Below are 11,716 nucleotides of genomic sequence, written 5' to 3' on the forward strand. Positions count from 1 at the left end.
CTTAATTCTTCATTGAAGGCTTGTTTCTCATTTGATGAAGTAGGAGCATCACATAAGGCTTTGTAAGCACCACTAGACTTGTTGTGAAGCTCTTCTTTGTCCTTGAGTGACATCTCATGAGCGATAATTCTTCCAATGACTTCGGTTGGCTTGAGATCTTTGTAATTTGGCATCATTTGGATCAATGTGCACACGGTATCATATTTTCCATCCCAGGCTCTCAAAATCTTGTTGATGATGAATTTGTCGATCATCTCTTCACTTCCTAAGCCGACAATCTCATTTGTGATGAGAGCAAGCCTAGAGTACATTTCGGCGACACCTTCACCATCCTTCATTTTGAACTTGTCAAGTTGACTTTGGAGCACATCCAACTTGGATTCCTTAACGGAGTCGGTACCTTCATGCATATCAATCAAAGTATCCCAAATTTCCTTTGCATTCTCAAGACGACTGATTTTGTTGAATTCTTCAGGGCAGAATCCGTTGAAGAGGATATCGCAAGCTTGAGCATTGTATTGCAACATCTCCACTTCTTCCGCGGTAGCCTCACAGTTTGGTTCTCTCCCATCAAAGAATTCACCTTGCAAGCCAATACACACAATAGCCCAAACGGCAGGGTTATGTTCAAGAAAATATGCATTTTCGTCTTATGTTTCCAACTAGAAAAATTAGTACCATCAAAGTAAGGACCTCTATGGTGGTAATTTCCCTTGCTAGATGTCATACTCTCCAAGGTTGTGAAACCAAGGCTATGATCACCAAAGCTATGGAAATCAAGGCAAATGGAGACCAAAGCTCTGATACCACTTGTAGGATCGAAAGTATGTCTAGAGGGGGGTGATTAGACTACTTGACCAAATAAAAACTTAACCTTTTCCAAATTTTAGTTCTTGGCATTTTTTAGCAACTTAGCACAAGTCAAGGAATCTTAATGTAATTCAAGCAAGCATGCAAAGAGTATAGGAAGTGGAAAGTAAAGCATGCAACTTGCAAGAGAGTAAATGGGTGGAGTTTGGAGGGAGCAAACACAATGTTGACACGGAGATTTTTGGCGTGGTTCCGATAGGTGGTGCTATCCTACATCCACGTTGACGGAGACTTCAACCCACATAGGGTAACGGCTGCACGAGTCCATGGAGGGCTCCACCCACGAAGGGTCCACGAAGAAGCAACGTTGTCTATCCCATCATGGCCATCACCCACGAAGGACTTGCCTCACTAGGGTAGATCTTCACGAAGTAGGCAATCTCCTTGCCCTTACAAAATCCTTGGTTCAACTCCACAATCTTGACGGAGGCTCCCAAGTAACACCTAACCAATCTAGGAGACACCACTCTCCAAAAGGTAATAGATCGTGTGTGGTTGATGAACTCCTTGCTCTTGTGCTTCAAATGATAGTCTCCCCAACACTCAACTCTCTCTCCCATATTTGGCTATGGTGGAAAGATGATTTGAGTGGAAAGCAACTTGGGGAAGGCTAGAGATCAAGATTCATATGGTAGGATTGGAATATCTTGGTCTCAACACATGAGTAGGAGGTTCTCTCTCAGAAAATGAGTAGTGGAAGTGTAGGTTTGTTCTGATGGCTCTCTCCACGAATGAAGACTGGGTGGAGGGGTATATATAGCCTTCACACAAAATCTAACCGTTACACACAGATTCCCAAACTCGGTGGGACCGAATCAGCAAACTTGGTCAGACCGGTCCAGGTAAAAATATGAACGTTAGAGTTTTTGGTGGGACTGATATAGTCATCCCGGTGAGACCGACATGCTAGGATTTCGGCATAACGTAATCTCGATGTGACCGATCGCATAAACTCGGTAGGACCAATTTCAGCAATAGGTACACAGAGGGTTGGTCAGGCAAACTCGGTGGGACCGATTCGCTCACTTTCGTGGGACCGAAGTGTTACGAAAAGGAAATAGGGAGTTTGCAATATAGACTCTGCGGGACCGATTTGCTCATTTCTGTGAGACCGAAATGTTACAAAAAGGAAATAAAGAGTTTGCAATCCCATCTCGATGAGACCGAGATCCCTATCGGTGAGACCGAAGTAACTAGGGTATGTGGCAGTGGCTATGTCAAAAGAAACTCAGTGGCGCCGGATAGATCAAATCAGTGGGGCCAAATTTGACTTTTAGGTTTAGGACGTATGTGGAAGTGAGAAAGTGGTTGAGGGTTTTGGACCATATCACTAAGCATTTTGAGCAAGTAATCCGTTAAGCAACACATCATCCCCTTTTAATAGTATTGGTTTTCCTATAGACTCAATGTGATCTTGAATCACTTAAATTGAAAATGTAAAGTCTTGTGCTTGTTGCCAAAATGTATCCTTTGCATTTTGAGGGGTCCACATCTCCAGTCCATGCCATGTCAATTATTGAACTTTCTGAAATGATTATCTTGAAAGATCGTTAGTTCAATTAGCTATATGTTGTTAAGAATTACCAAAACCATCCAGGGATCAGTTGCACTTTCAGTACTCCATCTTAACGGTCGTCTTCTGACCCCTCATCCGCCGTGGCGGGAGCATCTGTCAAGATGAAGAATCAAATAATGAGCAACTTGTTTTCATCAACTCGAAAAATTTGGTTTCAAAATGGTAATTACCACTCCATTCTCGATGAAACGGGCATGATGACCCTTTTTGAACGCAGTGTCAAGCATGGTATACTTAGTGTCGATGTCGTCCGCAAGAGGTGGCTTCCTAAAAAAATTGCATAAACATAAGCATAGGCATAATTAAAATAGCATAAGCATCACAAAGATTCATATGGGTGAGATGCATCACAAAGGTTCATATGGGTGAGATGCATCACAAAGGTTCATCACATCAAAAAAAACCTATGAGTTCAATCATTCAATAAGAATATGAACATTTTTTCAACATGAACATGAACTAGGGTTCATCATGTGGTTCAAAAATAAGTAAATACATATCAAGATGCAATCACCAAGGTTCAAATGGTTGAGATGCATCACCAAGGTTCATCACATCCAAAAAAAAAATAACGTCCACATGATTGGAGGGATCGGAGGAGCTTACTTTTCTCGTTTCGGGGCCATCTCGATCCGCAAAAACGGTGAAAAAACAAAGAAGATCCAAAGTGGGGAGTGGAAGAGATGAGAGAGGGGCGAGAGAAAGAACTCCTCTGTTCTTCGGGCGGTTGGGTGGGGAGAAGGGGGTGGGGCGACCGGCCCGCGGGCTTTTAAGTATCCAGATGCTACCGCCGGGGCCCATGGCGCTAAGGTTATACAGGCTACCGCCAGGGACAGTGGCGGTAGGGGGGCGGAGGAGGACGGCGGCCGTTTGAGGCTGCTGACGTGGATTAGTGCCTTACCGCCAGGGTCCCAGGCGGTAGGATGTCTCACCCTACCGCCAGGACCAATGACGGTAAGAAAACGTGTCAAATTTTAAAACAATATAAAACTAGGGTCAGATTCTCAAAATATTTGCTAAAAGGGTCAAAACAAAAAAATTGGCGGCCAGTGCGAGTGTCCGTCACGGACTGACGGTGATAATCGCAGCTAGCTACAAGACGGGGTCTCTGTCTCTGTCTCGGATTTTGCCACTGTGACAGCCTTGTATGTATTCGCGAAAATATCATGGTCCGGACTGTGCCAATGACTGACGTTGCTTTGACTATTCTCCTCCACACATGGAGGCTACTTGTGTGTCGGCAGCACATGGTCATGTGTACGTAGCCTTGGAGAACACACCCGCAAATGTCCGTGTCCGTGACTGTGATAATTAACACTAGTTATACAAAATTAATGTCATGCTGGAACTATTTATTGGAATTATAATGATGTTTAGATAAATTTATAGCATTTCTAGTGTGAAAAAACGTCTTACATTATGGGACGGAGGGAGTAACTTTCTATAATCTTTCAGCCAATGTATTGGGATTACAATGCTTGCTCCAGTAACTGTCATCCTCGCTGGGAGGTCTAAGGAACTGTATCTAGTTCTTTTTTTCTTGTGTTCTTTGCACTGTCACGACGACAGTTTATGAATAAATCATTAAAAATTACCGCAAAGAAATATAATAAAGTATTTCCTTCATCTGGATTACTTGTCAATCAAATGAATGTATCTAGCAGTAAATCAGGATGGAGTTATTGTAGTAGTTTGTTTAAGGAAGCATTGAAACCTTTCTCTCAGGTCTAAATCGAATCAAATGAAAGCTACGTTGCGCCTAACTAATTGCTCCCAGTGCAGTGCAACGCAGAGTTTGTACTCAGCCTGGCTAGCTTATAAGCAACTGACTGAGCTTGTGATGATAAACTAAGCTGGTTAAGAAGAACCATTTCCGGCAGCATTCCACAAAGCGCTGGGCTAGACAATAATTTCCCATGGCAGGTCTCGTCATGCTAGAGATGCTTCCGCGGGCATGGTTTCTGTTCCTCTTACCGCTCTTCCTCTTGTTTCTGCATTATTATTGCTTCACTGCGAATGGGAAGACGGGGAAAAGGCAGCAGCGAGAAAGCCGCCTCCCGCCTTCTCCACCGGCACTGCCCATCATCGGGCACCTGCACCTTGTTGGCTCTCTCCCGCACATCTCGCTCCGTGCCCTTGCTGCAAGGCACAGCCGCGACGGCCTCATGCTCCTCCGTCTCGGCGCCGTGCAGACGCTCATCGTGTCGTCGCCGCGTGCCGCGGAGGCGGTGCTGCGCACGCACGACCACGTCTTTGCGTCACGGCCCCGCTCCATGTTCCCCGACATCATCTTGTACGGCCCATCTGACGTTGCCTTTGCGCCATATGGCGAGCACTGGCGGCAGGCGAAGAAGATCCTCACGAACCATGTGTTGAGTGTTAAAAAAGTGCATTCTTCCCGCAACGCCGCCACAGAGGAGGTAATTTTAATGATCTTGCCGTTTTCACGTTGTGTTGGTCGAAATATTTTAATCTCAGACCTAGTCTAAAGGGAAATGTGCTCATATCTACAACATATAGTATCGATATACATTTGATGATTAATCTAGTTTAGCATTGTAGATGTTGATATATTTTTATAGACTTTGATAAACTTAATTTTTTTTGACTTAGGACAAATCTAGATTTTAAATAGCTTAAAGAAGAGAACATGTTATATAGGGAATGACTTATAATGAGTATGTCCAAATGCTTGGGAATGTGAGGTTCAAAATGATTTCACACAACTTGTAAGTAGACAGTATAGTATTATTGCTAGCCGTCCATAGTGTACAACACTACACTATTATTTCTTCTAAATCAGTTGTTGACAACACGATTGTGTGGAGGGCCAGTGGAGAATTGGCACGAGGTGGCTGATATGTTCCTTTTACTTTTTTTTTTGAAAATAGAAGTGATGGAGAGGGGTCGACCGGGTACTTAGAGCATTATTAGTAGAACCCTCAAACCCTCAAACCCTTATAGAAGTTTTAAGGGTTGAGAAGTGCCAGTTTTTAACACTTTTAAGGGTTGAAAAACAGGGGCAAAGACTAGAACCCTCAAACCCAACCCTTAAACTGTTTTAAGGGTTGGATTTGATGGGTTCTAGTCTTTGCCTCAACCCCAACCTTTAAAACTGTCATTTCATATATCACACATTTCATCACATTTCATCATATGACATATCACAAATTCCATCACATTTGACATAAAACAATAATCATTCTAGTTATTATTACAACACCGAATAAAACAATAATCATTCAAATTATTACAACAATGTTTGAGCAAATTACACTAATTGTTCGAATCAAATAGGACATAGAAAAGTAAAACAAAGATACATCATGGGCCAATGCGCCGCCCATCCAACTGCCAGTGGTGCTCTACTAGATCATCCCGGAGCCGACCATGAGTGGTTGCATCCTCAATCTCACGATGTGTTTGAAGAAAAGCGTGTATGCGAGAAGGGTTTCTTTCCGGTTGCACACGGGTACCAACATTGTCATAGAAACAAGGGAGGTTTAACCCTCTCTCATCCTCTAGGATCATATTGTGTAGAATCACCCAACATTTCATGATGTTCACCAAGGTTTTTTTGTCCCAAAACCGAGCTGGACCATGAACTATGGCAAACCTTGCTTGCAAAACACCGAAAGCTCTCTCAACATCCTTGCGGGCTGCCTCTTGTGCCTTGGTGAAATGAGCCTCTTTTCTTGTTAAGGGCACCCCATTTTTCTCCTTGATGGACTTCAAAGAGTTGCCCATTCGGGATAGATGCCATCGGTGAGATAGTATCCCATTGAGTACTCATTGCCCATGATTTTGTAGTTGCAAGCTGGAGCATCCCCAGAAATTAATCTTTTGAACAAAGGAGATCTATGGAGGATATTGATATCATTGAGTGTTCCCGGCAACCCAAAGAATGCATGCCAAATCCATGTGTCCTGAGATGCTACGGCCTCAAGCACAATGGTAGCATCACGGCTTTTACCGCAATACATTCCGTGCCATGCCTTTGGGCAATTTTTCCACCTTCAATGCATGCAATCAAGACTACCTAGCATCCCCGGCCATCCCCTTTTTTCATTCATTTCCATTAATCTCTTTGTATCTTCCTCGTTTGGTGCCCGAAGATACTACTCACCGTACAACCGGATGACCAACTTGGCAAACCTACGGAGTGACTCCGTGGTTGTATCTTGCCCAATGCGAAGATACTCGTCGGTATAATCCGCGGGTATGCCATAAGCGAGTACCCACATTGCCGCCGATATCTTTTGATATGCACTAAACCCCATGATACCGGCGGCGGATCTACGACGTTTAAAGTAATAGGAGGCGGCCTCACAATCAGTGACAATCTTCACAAAAAAACTACGCCGCATTCGGTACCTTCTGCGGAAGAGACGAGGAGGGTATGTAGGTACCTCCGCGAAGTAGTCTTCCATCAAATGCTCGTGTCCGAGAGCACGGTTCCGGTAGATGGTGACTCGCCCCATCTTCGACCCTCTGCTCTGATCCATCAGCTTCACGCGGTTTTCAAATGATTGCTTGTCGATGAGGAGGCTCATCATCTCGACGTCGTTGTCTTGCAACAACTCGTCGATGTCCGAATCGTCGGATGACGACCAACCCAACGAATCGGACAACGAGTTCATGTTGTCGTTGTTCACCTCCATCTACACAATACAATAAATTGTGAGTGCCAACAATGAATCAGAAAGGAAAAAAATAAAACAACAAGAAAGAAAAAAAAAGGCATACCTGCGGGGAGCTCGGGGCGGCGGAGCGGCTGCCTCTGGCCCGCCTGGCCTCTGGCGCGGCGGCTAGGAGAGCTCTGGCTGCTGGGGGCGGGGGGCGCTGGGGGCGGGGGCGGCGCTGGGGGAGGTGGAAGAGAGGAGGCGGGGCGGGGAACGACGGCTGAGGCGGGCGGCCGGGGGGCGGGGCGCGGCGGCTAGGGGAGGTGGAAGAGAGGAGGCAGGGCGGAAGGCAGCGGGGAACGAGGCCGGGGGGCGGGGCGCGTGGCAGGGCGCCCGGCGGCCGGGGCGCGGGGCGGGAGGCGGCGGGGAACGGCGGATCCGGCGGCTGGGAGTGTGGCGCAGCCGGCGACGGCCGGCGTTCGTCGAGGGGAGGCGGGGGGCGGCCGGATTGGCGGCGGACGACGGCCGGCGGCTTGGGAGGGAGGAGGCGGGAGGTTGGGGACGGGAAATTTCCCTCCCGCGCGACGGGGGAAGGGAGTGCGGGATGGGGTCGAGTGCCCCTCTCCAACCCTCACTTCTATAGATTGGAATTGGGTTTGAGGGTTGGACCCTTACTTTTTTTTGAGGGTTTGAGGGTTTAGGGGTTCTAGTCTTTGCGTTTTTTTTTTGCTACAACCCGGAAAAAAGCGGTTATTTTTTAGGGTTTGAGGGTTTAGGGGTACTACTAGACATGCTCTTAAGCCAGTAGCGCACGGATGGATGGCTTGTATAGGTGTTATTTCTTTTATTTTGTTGCTAACCATCTCCAATTTCCCAAAAACCCAACGTCAATTTCCCTGTGAGGTTCCTCCATGGAAGGTGAGTTAGGGCTTAAGATCAGTTTGAAAGGCGTAGTTGATAGACAGCAGGACATTATTCTTGTACTACCCCTTGTTCTTACGGAAGGGCCGAGGAGGCTTCCTTGTTATTATAGACGAAAATCCATCCCATATTGTAGTGTACAACACCACACCTATTGTTCTTTTAAATCATTTGATGAAGCTACGACATTGTGGAGGGCTGGTGGGTGAAGCTGCACGAGGAGGCGAATAGGAGTTGACGGGGTTTGGGTTGACCTAGGGTTTTAACTAAGTGCACGGATAGGTCATAAAGAGGTGTTATTTCTTTATTTCAAACAACAATTGCCTTAGAGGTGCGATGAGACAGTGTCTTATGTTTTTTAACTAAGATATTGCTAATTAAATTCGCAGAAGGGATGAAATAAAAGTTAATTTTGAGACCTATGGAGTTGAACAAAACATCCTAGCATAATTGCGGGAACGTGATGATCCTTACGTCAGCGTCATTGAAGGGATAGCTATAGTCATCATAATGATAATCTTACCTCATTTGAAGCCCCCATTAATGCTATGTGACCTCAGCCGGGGGATTAGTGAGTGCATGGACTTAACATCATTAGGAATAGATAGTTTAATACAACCTACTCTCCCCAACCATAGTTTAGAAGAGTGAGTGAAACGGTTGCTCGATGGCTTCACTGGTTCATTTCTTCAATCGCTGGTTCTGCCAACTTGTATAAAAAGTCGACATCAAATTATGTGGGTACATATAATATAGGTTGTACTTCCTTAATATATCTTGAAACATACCCAGCCCAATATGTATTGGGCCTTTGACAGGCTTCTTGCAGTTGGTCGAGTTTGGACACTTTTCCTAGTTTTTCCCTAATTTTCTGCGAAAAGTCTTTTCGTCGGAACAAAAATGAACTTGGAAGGAAACTGGTTCTGCTTTTTAACTTGCCCCTACCCCCCCCCCCCCCCCCCCCGCGCACACACACACACACACCATCAGCATCAAATATAACTAAGTGGAGTTGTTGAGCATCAAAGGGCGAACCTGCAAACCAAGTGTCAAAAAAAAATGGTACATACAAGGGAATGTCGAACTGTGGTGATATGCCGGTAAAGAGGATATCAACTCCAAGCAGGTTACATTGTCATTTATTGGTAACATAGGGAAGAGGAGTGTGAGCTCACCAAAACTATCTTACCTTGGGGCGGTGGCGGGGGTAAAGAGGATTTCAACTCCAAGGTTACAATGTCATTTATTTATAACATAGGGGGGGGGGTGTGTTCTCACCAAAACTACCATAGTCTAGGGGCAAAGCACAAGAGCCGATGAAGACGGTGAAGTCGTACACTACGAGGAGGTTCTAGCAATAGGCAATGTTGGATGACGAAATGACCAGCTTAGTGACAACAAAGGTGGATCTTTGAGAAATAGCGAGAAGAAAGGACATGGCTTAACAAATCCATAAAGGAGACCCTCATCCTACTCACGAGCGGCGATAACACAGAAAAGGGGTGAGAGCCCACAAGACGGCCTTCTAAATAAACCCACGGATAGACAACATCCACTAATTAGGAGATTCTACATTTCTAAAAACATTGGGAGCGAGGTATTATAATTAATCAGTATTTTACCATCATGTATGTCTGAATTTATTAAATGGTCTTCTATTGTTGAACCCCGTTGGTAATTTTTTATCAAGAACTTATCATTCTTATCATAACAAAATGTACTAAATTGCATCACAAATGAAATGAAAAAAATTGACTGCCATGTTCCCTCCCTTAATAATGCCATAAATTTTAGCTACTCTCATACTTTAATATGTATGTCATTATAGGTGACCTTGGTGATGACCAAGATTAAGGAGGTCGCCGCAATAGGTGGTGTAGTGGACATGAGTGAGCTTCTCAAGTCATTCACATATGACATGGCATGTCGGATCGTGTTGGGAAAGTCCTTTCAGACAGAAGGATGGAGCAAGCTCCTTCGGGAACTCACTGACGATACCTCACGAATACTAGGAGGATTCAACTTGGAGGAGTACTTTCCAACATTGGCTAGGGTTGGAGTGCTTAAGAGGGTGGTTTGTGCAAAGGCTGAGAGAGTGAGGTGTAGATGGGCATATTTGCTGGATAAGTTGATCGATGAACGTGTGAGCATGGACAAGTCAATATTTGATAAAAAGGATGGTGATTTCATAGATATTCTGTTGTCTGCTCAGCATGAGTATGGTCTCACAAGAGAGAGAGAGTGAAAGCTCTCCTGACAGTAAGTACAAATGGTACCTTCCAAATTATATATGTTGATTTATATATATCTTATACTATCCTAATTAATTAATATCCACAGGATGTATTTTTCGGTTCAGCAGACACTGTAGCTAATACTCTAGATTTCACCTTGGCCGAGTTGATGAGGAGGCCACGCCTATTGGAGAAGCTACAAGCTGAGGTGAGGAGTATCGTACCCCGGGGACAAGAAGCTATAACCGAAACCGACATGAACAAGATGACATACTTAAGAGCAGTCTTCAAGGAGTCACTTCGGATGTATCCTGTTGCGCCTCTCCTTGCTCCACACCTTGCCATGGCTGATTGCAACATCGATGGGTACATGGTTCCTGCTGGGACACATGTGCTTGTCAATGTATGGGCCATTGGTAGAGATTCCAGCTCTTGGCAGGATGCAGAAGAGTTCATACCTGAAAGATTTATATATGAAGATAGCAATGTGGATGTCAATTTCAAGGGGAATGATTTCAAATTCTTGCCATTTGGGTCAGGACGAAGGATGTGCCCTGGTATAAACCTCGGGATCGCCAATTTTGAGCTTATGTTGGCAAACCTCATGTACCATTTTGAATGGGAATTGCCACCAAGGGTGGAGAGGAAAGACATTGATATGACAGAGGTCTTTGGGCTAACCGTGCGCCGGAAGGATAAGCTACTGTTAATTCCAAAATCATTCAAGTAGATGCAAGAATAAAAGATAAGTTGAATATTTTGTTTTACTGCTATATTGTTGCAAAAAAAATAAAGGGAAATTCCTGCTTGTTGTAAATCTATTAAGAAAGTTTTTAGCGGTGGTTGTCTTGAGACATTGATATGACAGAGGTCTTTGGCCTAGAGGATCTGTTTAACTATGTGAGATTGATCAGCAGCACCATGCAAGAGTAGTAGCTTGTTATATTGCAATACAAGAAATAGCCTCCTCCCCCCTATTCACCATGCGGCTCTTGTGTGCATCATGCTAGGCTGCGGGAGGGTCATCCTCCTTTTCGGGAAAAAAATAAAAAAAATGTGGATCTTGTGTGCCAAATGCTAGGCTGCGAGAGAGGCATGGTTTTTGCTGAGTCCTCTTTATCTACCGAGTATTTTTCATCCACATTCAGTTCAGGATGGCCTCCGACGAGTGCCCTGTATGAAGATTCGGCAATCAGGTCAATTCCAGTATTGATGCAGATTGTAACCCTTCTCGGGGACGACGACCACTGGGAGAATGTTAGTACTTGCCATGACCAAGTTGAGCTACCATGCCATGGTACTTAGAGCGTGCTACCTCTAACTACTCACAATAATGATTACTGCTGGAAAACTTTGCTTTTGTACTCGAAAAATGCAGCTGCTATCTGTTGGTTGCCTAGTTATAGTATTGAGTAGTCAGACCAGCCAATTTATAGACAATGTACGTTGTGAGCTGAATGGTTCTACTTCACTTGCCTTTCTTTCGAGCTCTT

The 11,716-nt window shown here is 44.8% G+C and overlaps 1 pseudogene; it reads left to right on the plus strand.

The window, feature by feature from the left end:
* Window positions 1-4,297: 4,297 nt before the first annotated feature.
* Window positions 4,298-11,105, plus strand: LOC123039990 (indole-2-monooxygenase-like; annotated as a pseudogene).
* The last annotated feature ends 611 nt before the right edge of the window (window positions 11,106-11,716 follow it).

Source organism: Triticum aestivum, chromosome 2B, assembly GCF_018294505.1.
Source record: "Triticum aestivum cultivar Chinese Spring chromosome 2B, IWGSC CS RefSeq v2.1, whole genome shotgun sequence".
Classification (NCBI taxonomy): domain Eukaryota; kingdom Viridiplantae; phylum Streptophyta; class Magnoliopsida; order Poales; family Poaceae; genus Triticum; species Triticum aestivum.